Source organism: Sinocyclocheilus anshuiensis, unplaced genomic scaffold, assembly GCF_001515605.1.
Source record: "Sinocyclocheilus anshuiensis isolate Anshui unplaced genomic scaffold, SAMN03320099.WGS_v1.1 scaffold256, whole genome shotgun sequence".
Lineage (NCBI taxonomy): Eukaryota > Metazoa > Chordata > Actinopteri > Cypriniformes > Cyprinidae > Sinocyclocheilus > Sinocyclocheilus anshuiensis.
In genome coordinates, this window is record NW_015558587.1 from 520,468 (window position 1) to 541,005 (window position 20,538).

Below are 20,538 nucleotides of genomic sequence, written 5' to 3' on the forward strand. Positions count from 1 at the left end.
GGGGGGGGGGGGGGGGGGGGGCTAACGAGGACCTCGTTTGGAATCACATGCACCTCTACCATATGTTTTTAGAGACACGAGTGTGTGTCGGAATGGGGGGAAATTCATGGCCGTGGGGGCATTAAGACGGGGTGGGAGGAGGGTTGTTTAACTGGAGATCTTTGTATGGAGCAATGTGGATGGAAATAACATTATTCATGCCCCGCCTAAGTAAAGTACAACTGACAGGGTGTCTGTATTCTGCTGTGCATGTCACATGGAGCAGACATTATGCAAAGTGCCCTCATTAATATGCATAAGCAGCCTCTTTATTATGCAGACCTGCACTAAAGCAATATTGTTTGGCGCAGCAGCCATGCTCTTGTTACAGTAGGTGAACGTTATCTTTCTCAGAGCAAACAGACCCTCATTTTTTCCTCTCGAACCACTTTCAAAATATTTAATTATCTGCTGCTCTGTTTAAAAAAGACAACACGAAAAATTCAAGTGCAAGCAGGCAGATGATTGACTGTTTATGCCCCAGACGCCTCCGTTTCATAGTGGCACTGTATTTTGACAGTTAGCAAAAGTGGAGTGGCACAAGCCATATCGAGCAGTATCATGACAGTTTTAGATGTAAATCCCGAAGAATAACATCAAATTGCACGAAAACCCTGTAATGGAGTCTTGGAAGAGTCTAACAATAAACCAGTGCAGAGTGGGGAAAAATGGTCATTTGCAAAGTCCTACTCACTTCATGGGGGAAGTCGTGGCCTAATGGTTAGAGAGTCGGACTCATAACCCAAAGGTTGCGGGTTCGAGTCTCGTACCGGCAGAGATTGTAGGTGGGGGGAGTGAATGTACAGCGCTCTCTCCCACCTTCAATACCATGACTGAGGTGCCCTTGAGCAAAGCACCGAACCCCTAACTGCTCCCTGGGCGCCGCAGCAAAAATGTCTGCCCACTGCTCCGGGTGTGTGTTCACGGTGTGTGTGTGTTCACTGCTGTGTGTGTGCACTTTGGATGGGTTAAACGCAGAGCACTAATTCCTAGTATGGGTAACCACATGTCACGTCACTTTCATGACCATCTCACTGGGCTGTGCCCATCAGTTATTAAAAATGCATGCCATGGTCAGGTCCATCACTTTGGCACTGAACTGACCCTGAAGGGTCTTTGCCGTTGGTAGTGGTAGTGAGGTAGTGAGAAATCTGCTCCCAGCTCTGCTGCCTCTGGCCTCTGCCTCTGGCTCAAGCTGCCCTCCAGAAGCTCTTGACCTTGTCAGGTGCAGTAATGCTATGTTCTCCTTATCTACCTACCTGACAGATTTCTCAGTAGCAGACCATTTATGATTCCCTGTGAGGTTATAACAGACTAATATCTAAAATTCTGGACATTTCTGATCTCAAAGGGGTTTGGAATTGATTAACTTGTTGTGTTAGCAACACCTGAGCAACATGTTGCATCAGTCAAGCGTGAACTCAAAAGTCCTCTGAAATAAGCACTGTCATGGTGCTTGCTTGCATTTGAGTTATTATATTGTACTATCAATGTTTGTTTTTTATAAGATTCATTCATTTAGAAATGGTTCTACTGCAGTTTGAATGCTCAAGCTTGTGCTGTCCTCACAGGATGTACTGTTTTACTACATAGTGATATTGCCTGCAGAAATATGAATTGGAGCAATCATAACAAAATATGGCAGTCCTGGAAGGCCTTTCACTTAAAAAAGCCAAATTTAATTTTTCATTGAGATATTGCTGTTTGTAAGTAATGTATGATGCCACTCCTGTTAAATTTCATTGCTGATTTAAAATATATTATTGAAATGTAATTCTGACAGACAGTTTTGTAGAATAATCTCTTTCCCCACTAAAGTAGGACCTCCTGAACTTGCACGTGTATTACTTTCATAGAAAATATCTGCCTGGGAATGTTACCAAGATGGGCAAAGGGACATTGGTTGCAGTGTCTATTCTACTGTATAGACCATTGCATCTTGAAAGTATAATATTATGAAAGATTAAATGATTGACTTCCATTTTAAGCATGTGACTGTAGACATGTTGTTGACCACAGAGCTTAAGTAGTATTTCAGCCAGAACATTCCTTTAAGAGTTAATGAAGATATTAAGCTTGAGGTTGTCTGGAGACATGATATAAGTAAGCAGGCCCAGGCATCCATGTATTTAGCTAGTTACAGTGTTACGTTCAGAGACACTTCTCCTAAATCCAGGGCTCAGACCCACCTAAATCCCACTGTCCAAAAATACAGCCGATCAATGGTTTTGTGTCACCAACCTCTACGCGCTAACACTATTAAGAGAGCACACACAGCCTGTGAAAATGTTAAAATGCCATAATGAGCATCATCATCGAGTAGCCTAAAAATACCAGACCTAGTAGAGTGGCGGCTTTACTCCTAAAATGATCTGAAGAGCTGAAAAAAAACTAGTGTAAAACATGTAGTTTGATTAATGCTTTTCTCTCGCCACATAACCGTGGCTGTATTTGTCTTAAGTGACCTTAAAACACTGCCCTTTTCAACGTCCTCTCCCCCCCTCCTGCTCGACACAGCTAATGAGGGAGCTGAGTGGGGAGGTTTGAGTCAGACCAAGCAGGGACACTGTAAGCCAACCTGCAAGCTTCCTGTATGCTGATGCTTTCACCTTCTGGCCTCTCACATTTCCAGACGGAGGCTGCAGGGATGGCACTTCCTGCCGCTGAAATCCACAGTCCTCCTGCAGCACCAGCAGTGCAGTAACATTTATCTCTTTAACTGCCGCCCAGCACTGGCCTGCACATTAATTGGTTCCCAGTAATTCTATCAGATTAGTATTAATACACCGTTGCTAGGGCCACGGAGGTCACCTGCACTGTCTGTACAACATTAACTCAAGTGAAGGTTAACTGTCAATCATTACACATAATATGATAATAGGCCTTTAAGACCAAGGGATTATATTGGCTGTGGTAAAAATGGTTTATAAAGGACTGATGGGAAATGTGTCTACATGTGAAGTCGCCTTCTAACAAAGGTACATCCTCATAAGTGACTGATTTGGACGCTTTACATTTGAAGCAACTCAAATTGAACTCTAACAGTTAACGACGTTGTTGCTAGGAAAATTCAGTACTCACACAAAAACAAATACTCTGTAAAATTATCAATTTCAGTTAGATTAAGATCATTTTCAGTGATACTTTTTGAAATTAAATGAAAAATAAGTATATTTACTGCTCAGTTTACCCTATGCTTCTGTCTTTTCTCAGAGCTAATTGCAATACATTTTGATGCTGCCATGTCTAGTCTGTCATATGCAATCAACATGTGACCAGTTTATCCAAAATGAGGCTTCATAGAAGGCAGCATAATTTTATAGCCTACGTTTAGTTACAGCCTTTGTGCTTGAAGCACATCTATTATGCCTTAAAATGCTATCTAGAAAGCTAACTTATTAGGTTTCGGAAAAACACATCTGTGCAATTTTTATATGACCGCTATAAGAATGCTAAAAAAGTAAGTCAGAAAAGTAGGTCTAAGTCATCTGTGTAGTATTATCTGTAAAATTGCAGCTCCCACATGAGCAGGCCATTCATTTTAAAGCCTGAGTTTTTGAATATTCAGTGCCTTTGACATTCATTTGGTATGTGAGAAGTGTCGTGATGAATTAATCAAATTGACATGGCTAAGCAGGTGCTGTTAGGAGCTTTTTGGCTAAGGCTTGGCTGAGCTGTCACAGGTGCATTAAGATTGAAAACATGCCATCAAAGCTTTGCGCAATGCCCAGGACCACTTAGACAAGAGCCAAAATCCAAAAGCTTCCTCTGCTGAAAAGACCAACATATGTTGTGTTGGATGCTGGTAAGCAGATGTCCTCAACAAGCTTAATCAGCAAGACTCAACACTTACATAGTTTACATACTCCTTTTCTCCTAAGTTTACACATATACTTTTTCAGAAATAGAAATTTCATATATGCTGGGTAGATAACTTAAAAATTGTAGTCAGTTACTGATAGCAAATTACATTGGAGAAAAATTGGAGTTAGTAACGTAATCCATTACATATCACATTTAGACTACTTTTTGATTACTTTCAGATTACTTTTGAGCTAACTTATTTATCACATTGCTTTAAATAGGAAAATCTTGTACCTTGTTTTGATATCAAAATACAAAGAGAAAGTAAATATATTTAATTAGTTGTTATTAACAACATGAAGTGCATTAACCATTACATTACATCTAGGTTTATCAAACTGGGGTTCGTGCGCTTTGTGAGTTTAATATAGAACTGGCCAGTTCATATAGAAATAATACAGAATTTATATAATTTTTTTTTTTATGTTATTTTTTATTTTTAGTGCTGCCCTGAACAATATGTATAACAGAAACTTGCTTTACTTAATTTACACAAAATTAAAAATAACTTTAAAATAATAACTAATTATTCTGTTTAAAAGTTTACAATCCTTTGATTCTTACTACATTGTGTTGTCCGACTGCTTGCAGCCTTTTTTATTCATTGAGTCATTTTGACTATAAGTGTTTGACTATAACTATTTTTATGATCTCATTTCAAACAAATGTTAAACGTATATGTAAACTTACGAGTAGAACTGTGTCTGTGCAAAAACATCAAGCTGTGACTCCCATCAAGAAGAGTGGAGGGCAGAAGTTTGTCTGTGATATGTGCGTGTGGGCGTAGTGTGCATGTCAGTGTATGTCTTCGTATCTGCAGGTTTGCATGTCGTCCCGCAGGGCCTGAACTGAGCAGCTGGCAGGGGAGTCATTACATACGCACCTCTGACAGCTCATGCTCTCATTACAGCAGGAGGATGCCTATAGTCCACACACACTCTCTCTCGATCTCCACCGGGGCCCTACTCCTCATGCTGGCAGACATCTTCCTTTTCCCCAAACACAGCTCAAATCCCTTCTTTTCCATGGGACATGTGGCATGATTGGGTAGCCGGGTTTGGTTCACAGTAGACTGTAGTCACCATAAGCTGTGAGTAAATCAAAGGACTCAACCTGCTGAACATTGTGTCTTCACTTTGCTGCAGAGAAGGCAAAGGACAGCACTTATCAGAATATAATCTGGTCCAGGGTGCGATCTTGAACACTCAAACTCCTGCTGCCTCTGAGTTCTAGCTCTGTAGCTCTGCTACAAAACCTAGCTGCCTGTTTTCAAAGGTAGGCAACATTAAGATGCCTTGTTTTGGCCATATAAGGCAGCGCTACATAGCATCTCCTCAAGGAGAAGGCAATCCCAGAATGCACTGTGATTTCAAGATGGTGAATGAGCTGAGAAGTTTCAAAACGTGAAAAAAATGTTCAAATGTAAAAACATTTTCTGTTTTGAGGAAAACCAGTTTGATGTTAGCATGTTGCTAAGCTAACAACATGATACTATAATAATCAAACACAATCATTACATATATTGTGTAGAAATAAACTATAACTGAAAACAAAATTGACTTCTTTACCTAATATGTCAGAATTGTAAGATTATCAACGCATTACAATGTTAGCTTAACACCAAACTCTGTTAAAGCCAATTGTGATTTAAGTCTCCCATGCTTTTTTGCTTTTAGTGCCAACTGTGTGGACAAATAAGTTGTTCGCTTAGAAGGCAACTGCCCAAGTAGGCAATCAATAGCAAGGCAGCTTCTGGAATATAGCTTGTCTCGTCACAGTTTCAATGTTACCGACAGAACGTGAGAATAAGCAGGCTAATCTTTCATATAGCTATGACTGCCAAAAATGCTCACAGCAATATGCTCCTATATCGCATTTGACTTGTGTGTGTTTAACCTGTCACCTGTGTGTGTGCCAGGATCCCACGAACACGGCAAGCGCACTCCTATGGGGTGATGGGTAAGCGCCGGACTGATCTAATAAAGCTGAGGTGTCCTGCTGAATCACTCAGTCCTAGCCCAGAGCCGCCTGTCACTGCTCCAAATTACGTGTTCTGTCAGGAGATCGGCATCCAAGTCTCGGACCCCACCAAATTAGATCGGGCTGCATGGCTGACAAGAGAAAGTCCAAGGCGACTCTCTCCAAACATATGAGTGGAGGTTCTAGTATATGACCTCTGACTGGTGCAAAAATGTTTCTGCTATGTCCACATGTTCACTTAAAGGGCAATGACAGACTTAATTGAATCAGAGAAAATGCATCTTGCAGCTATTTTGTCAACTTCGGGGATTCCTGTCAGAGGTACCTCTCAAATGTGGTAGCCAATTTCAACATGGGAACCCCGAGACGTACGGGCCGGCATCTGTAGCTGCTTAAATACAATACGCAGGAGACCCACTTAAGCCCAGCTCGAATCTCGAATAAAACCTCAACGTAAATAAAACTAACATGTCCTCCGCAGAGCTGTCCCCTTTCCAAGCCAAATCTTTATAGAGCTGACATAGTTCACAATTGAGAGTCAGAGGAGGGGGGAAAAGACATTAGATCCACACAGATGTGGCCTTGGATGTAGAAGCCATTTCTAACGTGTGAAATAACATCTGCATGCTATGATGAGTCTATGAAAGGCGGGTTGTTTTTTTAGAGCAGCTGTACCTGTTTATGTGTGAGCTGAGAGCATGAGTGTTTGTTGACTGCGGGTGTTAGACCTACAGAGAGCTCTATGCTTTGCTTCTCAGGAGGAGACGGTTGTAAGATCGCTAATATGTCACCTGACGCTGAGGGTGATGTCAGTGCACACATTTTTTATGAGTATTGATATGCACTAGTGCTTTTTTAGATCTGTGTCCCTTACCTTGGCTCAAGATTTTGTAGTGGATATGTAATATAAGCAGATAATTCTGCCTTAAATCCAGCCTCTCTTGAAGTTCCTTCGGGAGGCATAAAAGTAGGGTTAAAAAAAATCAGCATTTTAATGCTTTCAAGATTATGGACATATGGACGTTGCTGAGCGCTAAAGGGAGTTGAGCAAACTTTTCCTTCTGTGCTTTGGCCAAAAGAATTAACAGTGTTTTCAATGTGATCGCCGAGCATTACTGCTATCACAGCGAGAACAAAAAGAGGAAATGTGTCTTTTATAGCGTACACTGCTTTTATTCCTTGCACTCTCTGCAGTTTTATGGTTTGGCTTTTGTGTCCCTGTTCTAAGGAAATGGTTCATTAAATAGGAATGCCCATTTTTTCCTTTTATTTTTTTTAATGCGGTGCACAGGGATATTAACCAATCTGTAGCAAGAGCGAAAAGCCAGACTTCCTCCTGGCTGAAGCTCGACGATCATTCTGGCTTCATTAGCATTCCAGTAGAGTGAGAAAGCAGGAGCCAGAGCTGGAATATTAGGACAAGGAAGAAGACAGAGCACATTAGGGATAAGTGGAAAGACTAGATCTTCGAAGAGTCCTTGCTGGTTTTACATGGATTCTTGCTGGTCATTAGGGTCATTTGCTTCTCTAAGCTGGTCTAGATGGTTGATCAGCTGGACTTCCAGATGGTGGAGCTGAGATCCACCTGCTAGACCAAGCTAGATATTGGTTCAAACACTGTTTTTTTCTTTGATTAAACAGAGCAGAAACCGGAATACTAATCTCTAACTTCCCGTGTTCTGCAATTGCTTTGATTATAAAGGGTCCATAAATCATAAGTGGAAGGCATAAAGCCACCCAGCATAAGTGGCACAGATTCACTCTGGGATAGCATAGCACTTGATTTGTTAATAGTGTACATAATGGTGGCCATTTTCACGATCCACATTAAATCATAGAGTGCCGGCCCCTGTGTGAGCATTAAAGCTGAAGATTGGCTCAGTGATACAGAACTCCACTCCTTTTTTTTTCTTTCCTCTGAAGCTAGAGACTAAATTGGATTTTCTACAGTGTTTTCTAATTTGAAACATCAATCATTTATTATTAAAGAAAGGAAGGCAGGAAAGTAAAAATTAAAGAAAGAAGGAAAAATCCTTTCTTCATTCTTGTATGTCTTTACAAAAATGTGCAAAAATTGCACCTTTAGCAGTACAACAGCTTGTCACCAGAACAGGACCCTTAAAATGACAACATTGTATCATATCTACCCTTAAAATGTGCATATTAGATCCTTCGAGTAATAATATGTACCCTTAAGGTACTACTATGAACCCTTTAGGGGTAAATAAGGTACAAAGATGTCCTTTTGAGGGTCCTGCCCCAGTGGCATGCCATTGTACCCCTAAAGGTACAATTTGTATGGTGTTGGAAGGATAGAACTAAAGTAAGGAGGACTGAAGAAAAGTAAAAATGAAGTAAGGAAAGATGGAAGGAACCGCTGAAGAAAGGAAAGTGAAAAGGAAGCAAGGCAGGAGGGAAATAGTCTTTTTCTTCTTCCAATACCCCCCTCAGTCCACTCTATGCCACCCATGTGACAGAAAATGAACAAGAAACAGAAATACATGTGGGCGTTTAAATGGAAATGCAAGTGTGTGTGGCATACGGCAACTACTAGGCTTCACACTGGGAGTGGTGGCAGCAAACAACTCCAAGCCGGTGCCTCCCAGAAAGTCCAGGGTATATCAGTCAAGTCAAAGGAGAGCCGGCGCGCGTCCTTTAATAATCCTGTAGCGTATTATCAGGACACCACAGCTAAGTGTTGCAATTAGGCTGCCCTTTATCATGCAAATCAATTTGACAACACAACAATCATTCTGTTCTGCCGGCTCTGTCTCCGGCACGCTTTCTCTGCTCCCTGGCTCACTCTAGCATTTGTGGTGGCTGGCCACATTTGCATTATTTATCATATCAGTGTGAATATGGGGCCGCTGTGCGGCAGAGCTGACGCTGATTAGTGTGGCATTACATATGTTAAGCACAAGGAGACGGATTCCCCTTACTAATGCTCCACTGCACCGCTTTCAGCCCTGAAAATAAAACAGGGCTCTTATTAATATCCCAGAGGCTCTGACACCAAACATAGCAGGGAGGGTAGAGAGGACGACGTAGCAAGGTGCCAGGACACTCGCTGCTCGGCATATGCAAATAGAGGCACTCGGCCAAATACACACACACCAAACAGGCATTAGCATGAAGTGGCTTGGCGGCACGGGGCCATTTGTCATGCACGTGTGTGTGAGTGAGAGCGTATGTATCTGGACAATGAGGCTCTCCGGCTCCGCGTTGAACCTCCTTACAGGCTTCTGCTGGAGACAGGTGGCGCTGTAGCTTCGCTGCTTTCATTCACACTGAACAATGCAACAACGCCAGGCTTTGTCCATCTCTGCGTAGGTCTTTAATGTTTCTCCTGCCCTATGTTGCTACATTATGACGCATTTGTTACGTTAAGGCTTGCTGGTCGGTTATTGGAAAATATGTAATTTTTTATGTATGAGTCAGTGTGGATTTGTACTGATGTGATGGATGGATGTGGCTTAATTATCATTAAAAAGTCATTTACAAGACAAATAGGGACTAGCTTTGCACATTACAGTTGTTTTAAAGTAGATTCTAGTTGCTGCTCTGTAAACAAGTAAGTTTATGTTGGCTCTGGTCCATTACTGGCACCAGGTTAAAAGAATGTTCCACGTTTAACATGAATTATGGTCTACTGAGTGACATGCTGTCAAGTTGTCAACTGCAGTTTGCAAAAACTCTGGCAGCCTTGTCAATATCATGTAAAGGTCCCTAGGTTTATTGACGTTATATGGTTATTGAGTTGTCTAGTGTAGTTTGATTCACTCATATGAACCGTTTGAAGAGATTACTGGAAATTACTGATCTCACAAGTTATTCCTTTGAAAGCATTTCTTAACTGAATGAACTGAATCCAACAGAACAACTACAGAATCAACATCTGACTAACTTACTGACTTAAAGGTGCTCACTACTTTTAACAATGTACGTCCCAAATCAATAAGTTTTGTGACATCAGTGGTTCAATTGTAATTTTACGAAGCTAAGAGACGAGAAGGAGAAGAATTGATGAATAAAGTCATTAATTTAGTTTTCTTTGCGCACAAAAAGTATTCTCAGGGAAATAGTCTTTTTCTTCTTCCAATACCCCCCTCAGTCCACTCTATGCCACCCATGTGACAGAAAATGAACAAGAAACAGAAATACATGTGGGCGTTTAAATGGAAATGCAAGTGTGTGTGGCATACGGCAACTACTAGGCTTCACACTGGGAGTGGTGGCAGCAAACAACTCCAAGCCGGTGCCTCCCAGAAAGTCCAGGGTATATCAGTCAAGTCAAAGGAGAGCCGGCGCGCGTCCTTTAATAATCCTGTAGCGTATTATCAGGACACCACAGCTAAGTGTTGCAATTAGGCTGCCCTTTATCATGCAAATCAATTTGGCAGCACAACAATCATTCTGTTCCGCCGGCTCTCGGTCTCCGGCACGCTTTCTCAGCTCCCTGGCTCACTCTGGCATTTGCGGTGGCTGGCCACATTTGCATTATTTATCATATCAGTGTGAATATGGGGCCGCTGTGCGGCAGAGCTGACGCTGATTAGTGTGGCATTACATATGTTAAGCACAAGGAGACGGATTCCCCTTACTAATGCTCCACTGCACCGCTTTCAGCCCTGAAAATAAAACAGGGCTCTTATTAATATCCCAGAGGCTCTGACACCAAACATAGCAGGGAGGGTAGAGAGGACGACGTAGCAAGGTGCCAGGACACTCGCTGCTCGGCATATGCAAATAGAGGCACTCGGCCAAATACACACACACCAAACAGGCATTAGCATGAAGTGGCTTGGCGGCACGGGGCCATTTGTCATGCACGTGTGTGTGAGTGAGAGCGTATGTATCTGGACAATGAGGCTCTCCGGCTCCGCGTTGAACCTCCTTACAGGCTTCTGCTGGAGACAGGTGGCGCTGTAGCTTCGCTGCTTTCATTCACACTGAACAATGCAACAACGCCAGGCTTTGTCCATCTCTGCGTAGGTCTTTAATGTTTCTCCTGCCCTATGTTGCTACATTATGACGCATTTGTTACGTTAAGGCTTGCTGGTCGGTTATTGGAAAATATGTAATTTTTTATGTATGAGTCAGTGTGGATTTGTACTGATGTGATGGATGGATGTGGCTTAATTATCATTAAAAAGTCATTTACAAGACAAATAGGGACTAGCTTTGCACATTACAGTTGTTTTAAAGTAGATTCTAGTTGCTGCTCTGTAAACAAGTAAGTTTATGTTGGCTCTGGTCCATTACTGGCACCAGGTTAAAAGAATGTTCCACGTTTAACATGAATTATGGTCTACTGAGTGACATGCTGTCAAGTTGTCAACTGCAGTTTGCAAAAACTCTGGCAGCCTTGTCAATATCATGTAAAGGTCCCTAGGTTTATTGACGTTATATGGTTATTGAGTTGTCTAGTGTAGTTTGATTCACTCATATGAACCGTTTGAAGAGATTACTGGAAATTACTGATCTCACAAGTTATTCCTTTGAAAGCATTTCTTAACTGAATGAACTGAATCCAACAGAACAACTACAGAATCAACATCTGACTAACTTACTGACTTAAAGGTGCTCACTACTTTTAACAATGTACGTCCCAAATCAATAAGTTTTGTGACATCAGTGGTTCAATTGTAATTTTACGAAGCTAAGAGACGAGAAGGAGAAGAATTGATGAATAAAGTCATTAATTTAGTTTTCTTTGCGCACAAAAAGTATTCTCATAGCTTCGTAAAATTAAGGTTGAACCACTAATGTCACATGGACCATTTTAACGATGTCCTTACTACATTTCTGTGCCTTGACCTGTGCTGTCTATGGAGGGTCAGAGAGCTCTTGGATTTAAATTTTAATTGTGCAGCCCTATCTTGGATTTCATCAAAAATATCTTAATTTGTGTTCTGAAGATGAACGAATGTCTCACGGATTTGGAACACGATGGTGAGTAATTAATTACAGAATTCTCATTTTTGGATGAACTATCCCTTTAAGTACACAAAACGTATTGATTTGGGACGTACATTGCTGAAAGTAGTAGATTCTGTAGTTGTTCTGTTGGATTCAGTTCATTCAGTTAAGAAATGATTCAAAGGAATAACTTGTGAGATCAGTTTCTCCATAGCTGGCTAATCGGAAGTGCGCTATTTGATCAAACAGCCAAGTAAACAGCTACGCTACGTTCAATATAACAAAGAAAAAAATGTCTGAGACAGTTTGGTCTGTGGAGGAAACATTTGCACTTACTGATATTATACCCGTCGTCGCCTTCTGTTTATTTTATTTTTCGTGTCAAGAGTTGTGTCCTTTTTTCTGTTATTTAACGAAGTAAATATCGGATAAAAAAGGAGTCCCAAAAACAGAAATATCTGATCATCGTCCATATCGCTGTTTACATTACACTTGCGTTACCAAGGCAACGACTGACGCATCTGTATTACATTCCAAGGAGCTCCGTTATGAGCACCACAGTGGAAAATGAAACCGTATCTGTGCTGACTGGCCCGGATCGGCACGGAATGGAACGGTTAAGCAAAGAGAACCATTCGGCCCGATAGTGGAAAAGCGGCTTATGTTTCTGTGCCTTGATCCGTGCTGTCTATGGAGGGTCAGAGAGCTCTTGGATTTCATCAAAAATATCTTAATTTGTGTTCCGAAGATGAACGAATGTCTCACGGGTTTGGAACGACATGAGGGTGATTTTTTAATTTTCAATAATTTTTCAGAATTTTCAATTTTGGGTGAACTATCCCTTTAATGACTTTTTAAATAAATTATATTTTAACTATAATAAGAATACCAAAAAAATTAAAACATTAAATATGTACAGACTACCATGCATTTTATTTTTTTTATTTTTTATTTTTTTTAAGTTTCTTGTGCTCACCAAGACTGCATTTATTTGATAAAAATACAGTAAAAACTAATATTGTGAAATATTACAATTTAAAATAACTGTTTTCTATTTAATATATTTTAAAATGTAATTTATTCCTGACAAAGTTGAATATTCAGCAGACATTACTTCAGTCTTAAGTGTCACAGGATCCACCGAAATCATTTTAATATACTGATTTGGTGCTCAAGAAACATTTATTTCCATTATCAGTCAGCCATTACTTCAGTCTTTAGTGTCACATGATCCTTCAGAAATAATTATAATATGCTTATGTGGTGCTTAAAATAATAATAATAATAATAATAATAATAATGCAACCTTTTAATTATTATCAATGTTGAAAACAGTTGTGCTGCTTAATATTTTTGTATACACTGTGATACTTTTAATAGTATTATTTAAAAAATATATATTTTAATTTGACTTTTAAAACTGAAATATCTGTACTGTATAGTACACATGTTCCTGACACAAACAAGCTGTGTGCCAGTCTGCTGAATCCAGTCTGCTGTCTTGATGCCACCCCTCTCTCCACTTTCTGCTTTAATCTTTGCTGTCTTTTACAATAAATACAAAAATACCATTAAAGCTCATAAATATAAAAAGTGCAATAGTTTGTCTGAAAATTTTAGATATGAAAATGTTACATTTAAAATGTTTAACAAAGTCCTTCAGAGAGGAGAGGGCATGGAAGGAAAGCTAGCTGGCAGAATTATAACTATATGTGATCTTTTTACTTGGGGTGGTCAAGTAAATGAAAGCTGACAGAGGTAATATCAGAGGAGAGATGAAGATTAAAAAAAGAAAGGGAGGAAAAGAAGCAGGGCTTAATCGCTGCAGGATATAGGGCTCTGCACCTTTAAACTGAAATCTCAATCTTACAAAGTTTGTTCCTTAAAAGGAAATCAGAGGGTTTCACTGAGACATTGCCTTGAAAATCATGAATAAACATCAGAATGCCTTGCCACGCATACATCATACATCACAGGCTGACGCTACCTAATGGAGGAGGACTCATCACCCTCCAACACATGAAAAGCCAGCAAAATTACCAAGCCCACCACACAGCCAGCCGCTTGCTTTTAAAATGGATCGCCGAGGGAGGGGAAGGGGCTGAAGGAGTATTCCTTCACTAAAATGGCTCCCTGAGATAACCATCTCTCTGTGCCGTTCATCGCAAAAGTGGAGAGAAATAAAAGAATAGTGATGATGACATTTCCGAAAATAATTAGAACACAATGTGGTTTCCTCTAGTACCCCGCTGTCATTCTCCCTGACCGCCCGCGCTATAATCTGCCTCCTGTATGGCTGTTTTCCTGCACGTGTTGATATGGCTGCATATTAGGATGCACTTGCTATTCCAGACTGGCCATTTAACATGAGCAAGCACTTTATTCTGGGCTCGATAAGGAATGAAATTGCCTTTTAATCATAATGTGGGTCTGTTGCGAATAGGTAGCCGTGGCGAGGCGGTGGCGGAAAATGTAGTTTCTGTATAAAGACAAATAAAAACTGAAGCTTTATTTACAATGGTGGCGGAAAATAAAATGGACAAGTGGTGGATTTTGTATACACTGTGATACTTTTAATAGTATTATTTAAAAAATATATATTTTAATTTGACTTTTAAAACTGAAATATCTGTACTGTATAGTACACATGTTCCTGACACAAACAAGCTGTGTGCCAGTCTGCTGAATCCAGTCTGCTGTCTTGATGCCACCCCTCTCTCCACTTTCTGCTTTAATCTTTGCTGTCTTTTACAATAAATACAAAAATACCATTAAAGCTCATAAATATAAAAAGTGCAATAGTTTGTCTGAAAATTTTAGATATGAAAATGTTACATTTAAAATGTTTAACAAAGTCCTTCAGAGAGGAGAGGGCATGGAAGGAAAGCTAGCTGGCAGAATTATAACTATATGTGATCTTTTTACTTGGGGTGGTCAAGTAAATGAAAGCTGACAGAGGTAATATCAGAGGAGAGATGAAGATTAAAAAGAGAGAGGGAGGAAAAGAAGCAGGGCTGAATCGCTGCAGGATATAGAGCTCTGCACCTTTAAACTGAAATCTCAATCTCACAAAGTTTGTTCCTTAAAAGGAAATCAGAGGGTTTCACTGAGACATTGCCTTGAAGATCATGAATAAACATCAGAATGACTTGCCACGCATACATCATACATCACAGGCTGACGCTACCTAATGGAGGAGGACTCATCACCCTCCAACACATGAAAAGCCAGCAAAATTACCAAGCCCACCACACAGCCAGCCGCTTGCTTTTAAAATGGATCGCCGAGGGAGGGGAAGGGGCTGAAGGAGTATTCCTTCACTAAAATGGCTCCCTGAGATAACCATCTCTCTGTGCCGTTCATCGCAAAAGTGGAGAGAAATAAAAGAATAGTGATGATGACATTTCCGAAAATAATTAGAACACAATGTGGTTTCCTCTAGTACCCCGCTGTCATTCTCCCTGACCGCCCGCGCTATAATCTGCCTCCTGTATGGCTGTTTTCCTGCACGTGTTGATATGGCTGCATATTAGGATGCACTTGCTATTCCAGACTGGCCATTTAACATGAGCAAGCACTTTATTCTGGGCTCGATAAGGAATGAAATTGCCTTTTAATCATAATGTGGGTCTGTTGCGAATAGGTAGCCGTGGCGAGGCGGTGGCGGAAAATGTAGTTTCTGTATAAAGACAAATAAAAACTGAAGCTTTATTTACAATGGTGGCGGAAAATAAAATGGACAAGTGGTGGATGCTGGGCTTTAGATGCTTTAAGTAAAAAATGATGTGGCAAGACGTACAGTAGAAAGACAACATGGCAAATAGAAATTATTTAAATGCATATCTCAGTACAAACACACACACACAAACATAATTGTTCGGGTGCTCCAGGTGGTTGCTAACTGGCCCAAATCAAAATATACCGAAATGTAAGCAACCAGAAATATTCACCAGAAAGAGCAATAAATAAATAAATGAATTAAAAATGGTTTCGTTGAAAAGGTTTTGGAGGGCTGAACTAACAGACCGAAACAGTGACAATGATATTTCATGTAATCACTCAATCAGCATTTTAACAGCATAAACATCTTATTAAAACAGCTTGGAAACAATGTCACACAATGTTACATTTACCTCATAAGTCATTAATTGCGCATAGCTTGTTAGTTAGCTAGGGAAAAAAAAACCTTTAGAGAGGAGCATTGTGCTAAAAATATGCACTATATTACATATTCATCATATTTGTATATCACTCATTAGTGCTGTTGTCAGTATTTAATGTATGTTTGAATAAATCTGTCATTAAAACAAGTTTTTACTACAGCTATTGGTTAAATGTTTATACTGTAATAACGGATTGGAGTAGAAGTATAATTATATAATTAAAAAGCTCATTAATTAACTATTAAATAAACTGATAAAACTAAAAAATAAATGATTTTCGTCTGATTTTGATGTTTCGGTAAACAAAAAATCACGTTGGTAGGTCACTAATCAAAAGAGACCATCCTCTATGAAACTATGGCCCCTAAATATGAACTTTTGTGATTTTTCCATAGATTTCATCACCCCCCAAGAAAATAAAAAGAAGTTTAATTGTGATTTGATGCATCATTGATGTCTGTAGCACAATGTGGGATGAGTAACATGCCAAAGTTTATTAGTTAAGGTTAAGGGTTTAGAATAACACCCTAAGTGTGTGCAATAGTGTTTCTTCCTTCAGTCAGCACCACTAATGACAACACTGCACCACATAATAATATCTTAACTTAATATGATATCAATATTTCATTATGGGTTTGCAGAACGCTAACAAAATATGAGTGATCCATACATAATTTAGAAGTATTCGGAATTAAAAAAAAACAGATTGCAATTAAAAACTCATCCACGAGCACCGTTTCCTCTTCCTCAAAGCATATGTATGTCTGTAAAAGGCCTTAGGCTAGTTTATGTGGAAATATATACACAGTGAATCTCCAGGAATCTATTAACAGATGCTAATTGATGTATGCAGAGGTATGAGTGTACGTACGTGTGTGTGTGTGTGTGTGTGTGTGTGTACGTGATTGTGTGAGTACAAAGATGTATCCTACACCGAGCCAGGCATGAGAACAGGCTTGTGAAGCAGAGTGCAGTAATTTCTTTGATCATTTTTAATGGCAGTACTTTCATGTGGGTGTGTAGCGCTCTGTCTCACATACACACACACACACACACACAAACACACACTCGTACACACTGCACCCTGCAGGTGTCATTTTACACCCCCAGCTCTGGGATTAGTATGCAGCAGGCAATAAAAAGCAGGGCCACTGCATTGCATTGTGCACATCTCTACAAACCAGCATCAATACCTTTTCAAAAGGATGTATCAGTTCAATGCTAACTGAGGGGGGAGACAGGGAGACAGACAGACAGGAAAGAAGAAGAAACTGAACAATACACAAAACAGCAGGAACTTAAAAGTTAGTATGATAAAAATAAAAACAGAATATGAGACAAGCACAAGATTGAAGTGGCAAGTTTGGTGGAAGTTTTGAGGGACTGCAGAACAGCCTGAGGAAGAAACCATTTAAAGGGACAGTAACATATTTATCATTAGTAGGGGTTTTGTTGAGATGTTTAAAAAATTAATACAGATTTTCCATCATATGTAGTAATTCTCATTGCAGGTAAATGTTAACTAAAATCCATCTCGTCTTTGTATGTTTTAAACTATAAGCATTTACAAGAGAACTAAACAATAAAAGTGAATGGTGACCACAGCTGTATTTATTCATATATTTGAATAATAGCATACATTTTAGTCTTTTCTTCACAAAAAGCCATCATATGCCTTGGAAGACTTGGAATATTATGTATAGCTGAGTCCCAATTCAGAGGCTGCATCCTTTGAAGGCTGCATTTGAAGACTGAATGTGTCACAACGGTGCAAACGAAGGCTGTATAAGTTCTCCTTCAAATGCAGCCTTGAAATGTGTCCCTTCATTTCCCGAGCAATGAAGGATTGAGCAGATAGATTCTTTGTGGCCCCAGGTTCATTGTGCCCCTGGTGACGACAGAATTTTCTATTTTATTTGTTTATTTTATTTTATTTATTTTGAGAGAGAGAGAAAGAGAGAGAGAATGTCGAATTATACTTTTTAATAAGCATTGGGTTTCAACTTAATTGAATATGTCATGTATTGAATATGTAAACAAAAAGAAAAGCGGTTTAAATGTTGTCTATCTAGATACGATTTTATTACTTTTTAAAATGGACATAATGGCTGTGAACCTGTTGAATATAACTTTTTTTAAAAAGTCCAGTATAAACATTACTGCTGCTTGTCAACGGCAGCTGCCATAGTTGCTAGGTGACAAGAGAAATCCTTCATAGGCTAAACCGTCCCATTTAACAACACTTGGTCTGACCTTCGCGGCCTTCGAAAATGTGGATTTAAAGTAGGCTTGCCGCGATAGACGGTGCAGACGGTGATACCGGTGTTAAGCCGCAACACCGGTTATGTCACTTGCCCACCGTGGCACCGACCCCCACCGTCATTTTGATTTTTTATAGAAATAAAAATGACACTACAATTAAAAACTGAACGCGGCTGCTCAATGCAGCATGCCGAACGACAGTCGCATCACAGATCAAATTTCATTTATCCAGTGAGGAGAGTGCATGAGTCGAGCTGACTGACAAGAAGAGTGAGGTGAGACAGAATTGTGAACTGCTTACTGATCGCGGATTATTTCGTTTCGAAAAGAAATGCAAAAGCGCCTGTTTGGCAATATTTTGGATTTTGAAAAGCCTGTTGACTTTTGCCATTTATCTAAGGTGATTTTGTACGTTTTTTTTAAACATCCGTTTCTTATTTAATTGGTTCCACATTATTTGCTGATTTTTACTTTGGCGCTTTTAAGCTATTTAAAAGCGACGGAAAGCGAGGAAAAGAAGGAAAATTCAAACGAACTAAAACCGAACAATTGCTTTACACCGAATTGCCGCTATTTCAAAGTGAAAGTCAAATGCGCATGCCACTTTTACAAGCTATTTAAAAGCGAAGGAAAGCTAGGAAAAGAGGGAACGCCCCCGCGGTGATACCAGTATTACCAGTGTTGTCACACGTCGATTAACCGGTGGGAAAATTTCCTCACCGTCACAACCCTAATTTAAAGTCTGCGTCCTTCTAAGGATGCAGCCTCTGAATCGCAACATAGCTTATACTGACTTTTTATTATGATTTTTGACCTTTTGGAGCTTAGTCTCCATCCACTTTCATTGTATTTAAGTGAATAGCATTATCATTCTTAAAAATATCTAATTTTGTGTCCCACGGAAGAAAGCAAGCCATGCAGGTTTGGAATGACATGAAAATGAATAAATGATCGCAGAATGTAGATTTTTTGCAGGAAGCCTCAATTACTGGATAACACAGCTTGAGTTTCCACATGTTACAAGAAACCATTCTATGAGTCTTGACGGAGAGTCCCAGTACGGTCTGTCTCCCAGCAGTTCACTGCATGTAATCCTGGTGAACACATAAAGCAGCAACTAAAGAGCCGCTTTTATGACGTGAAATTTTGTAAAAACCTGTCTTATTCATTATTAAGAACGATCTACAGGTGTATTTCTCTCCTGTTTTACCATCCACCTCTAGTCTCTATCCTCTAAAACACTGTTTAATTTATATGCCGTCTTCATTTATGCCCTTCCATACACACACACACACACTGTGATAATAAGTCTATTTGGCTTCTATAACACAACATGTTAACATTGAGTATGCAAGTGCAGCTCCTATCTCTTTATCTGACAACTGTCTCGTAAATGTTGGTTCTTTTGCTCAAATCGCGTTTAAAAAAAAAAAAAGCTTATTTTTAAGGCTATTCAGAAGACAGGGCTTCCTTCGAAAGAGCGGCCATATTGAGCATTGCATTTTTCCCCATTCAAAACTATACAAGTGACACGTCTAGGGTATTCTATACTCTTTGGTGTAATTTAATGGTCTACAGCCTGTTAAGAGTGATGACTAGTTCCCTCATGTATGCTCTGGGAAGCTTAAATGAATAGCTCACTCAAAAATAAAAACTTTTTTCACTATTCCAAACCGACATTTTAAAAACATCTTAGTATTTCTGTCTATACAATTAAAGTCACTGGAACCCAATGTCACGCCACGGTGTGTGGAGGCAGGCAGGACGACGAGTGACTTTTAATGTAGACACAACAAGGCAGATTCAGGTAGGTGAGACACACACACTCGTTGTAACATTCACAATAACCGACCAACTAGAATACAAGAGACAGGAACAGATATAGGGCAGATAACGAGGGGCAGACGGGTGAGCACAATGAGGTGATCAACTAGGAATGAGAACAGGAACAACCAAATAAGGACACAGAGGGAGAAACTACAATCAACAGTCCACAGGGGTGTGACAGATCGCCCCCCTCCCGGAAGGCACGTCCTCACGCCGTGGAGACAGAGGAAGGGACGGAGGGGGACTTATGAGGAGGACAAAGGAGTGGATGTGGGATGGTGACAGGGGAAGGCAAAGGGCTGGCAGGCAGACATGACAGGTGGAGGCTCCGGCGGAGGATGGATATCCGGGAGGAGGCCAGCAGACCGAGACCAGGGGGGGCGACGAAGGAGGGAGGAGCCAGGGAGGAGACAGGAGGGACCCGGAGCAGGAGGAGCTCAGCAGGACCCAGGCCACAGCCACAACAGCGGCCCACGATGGAGCC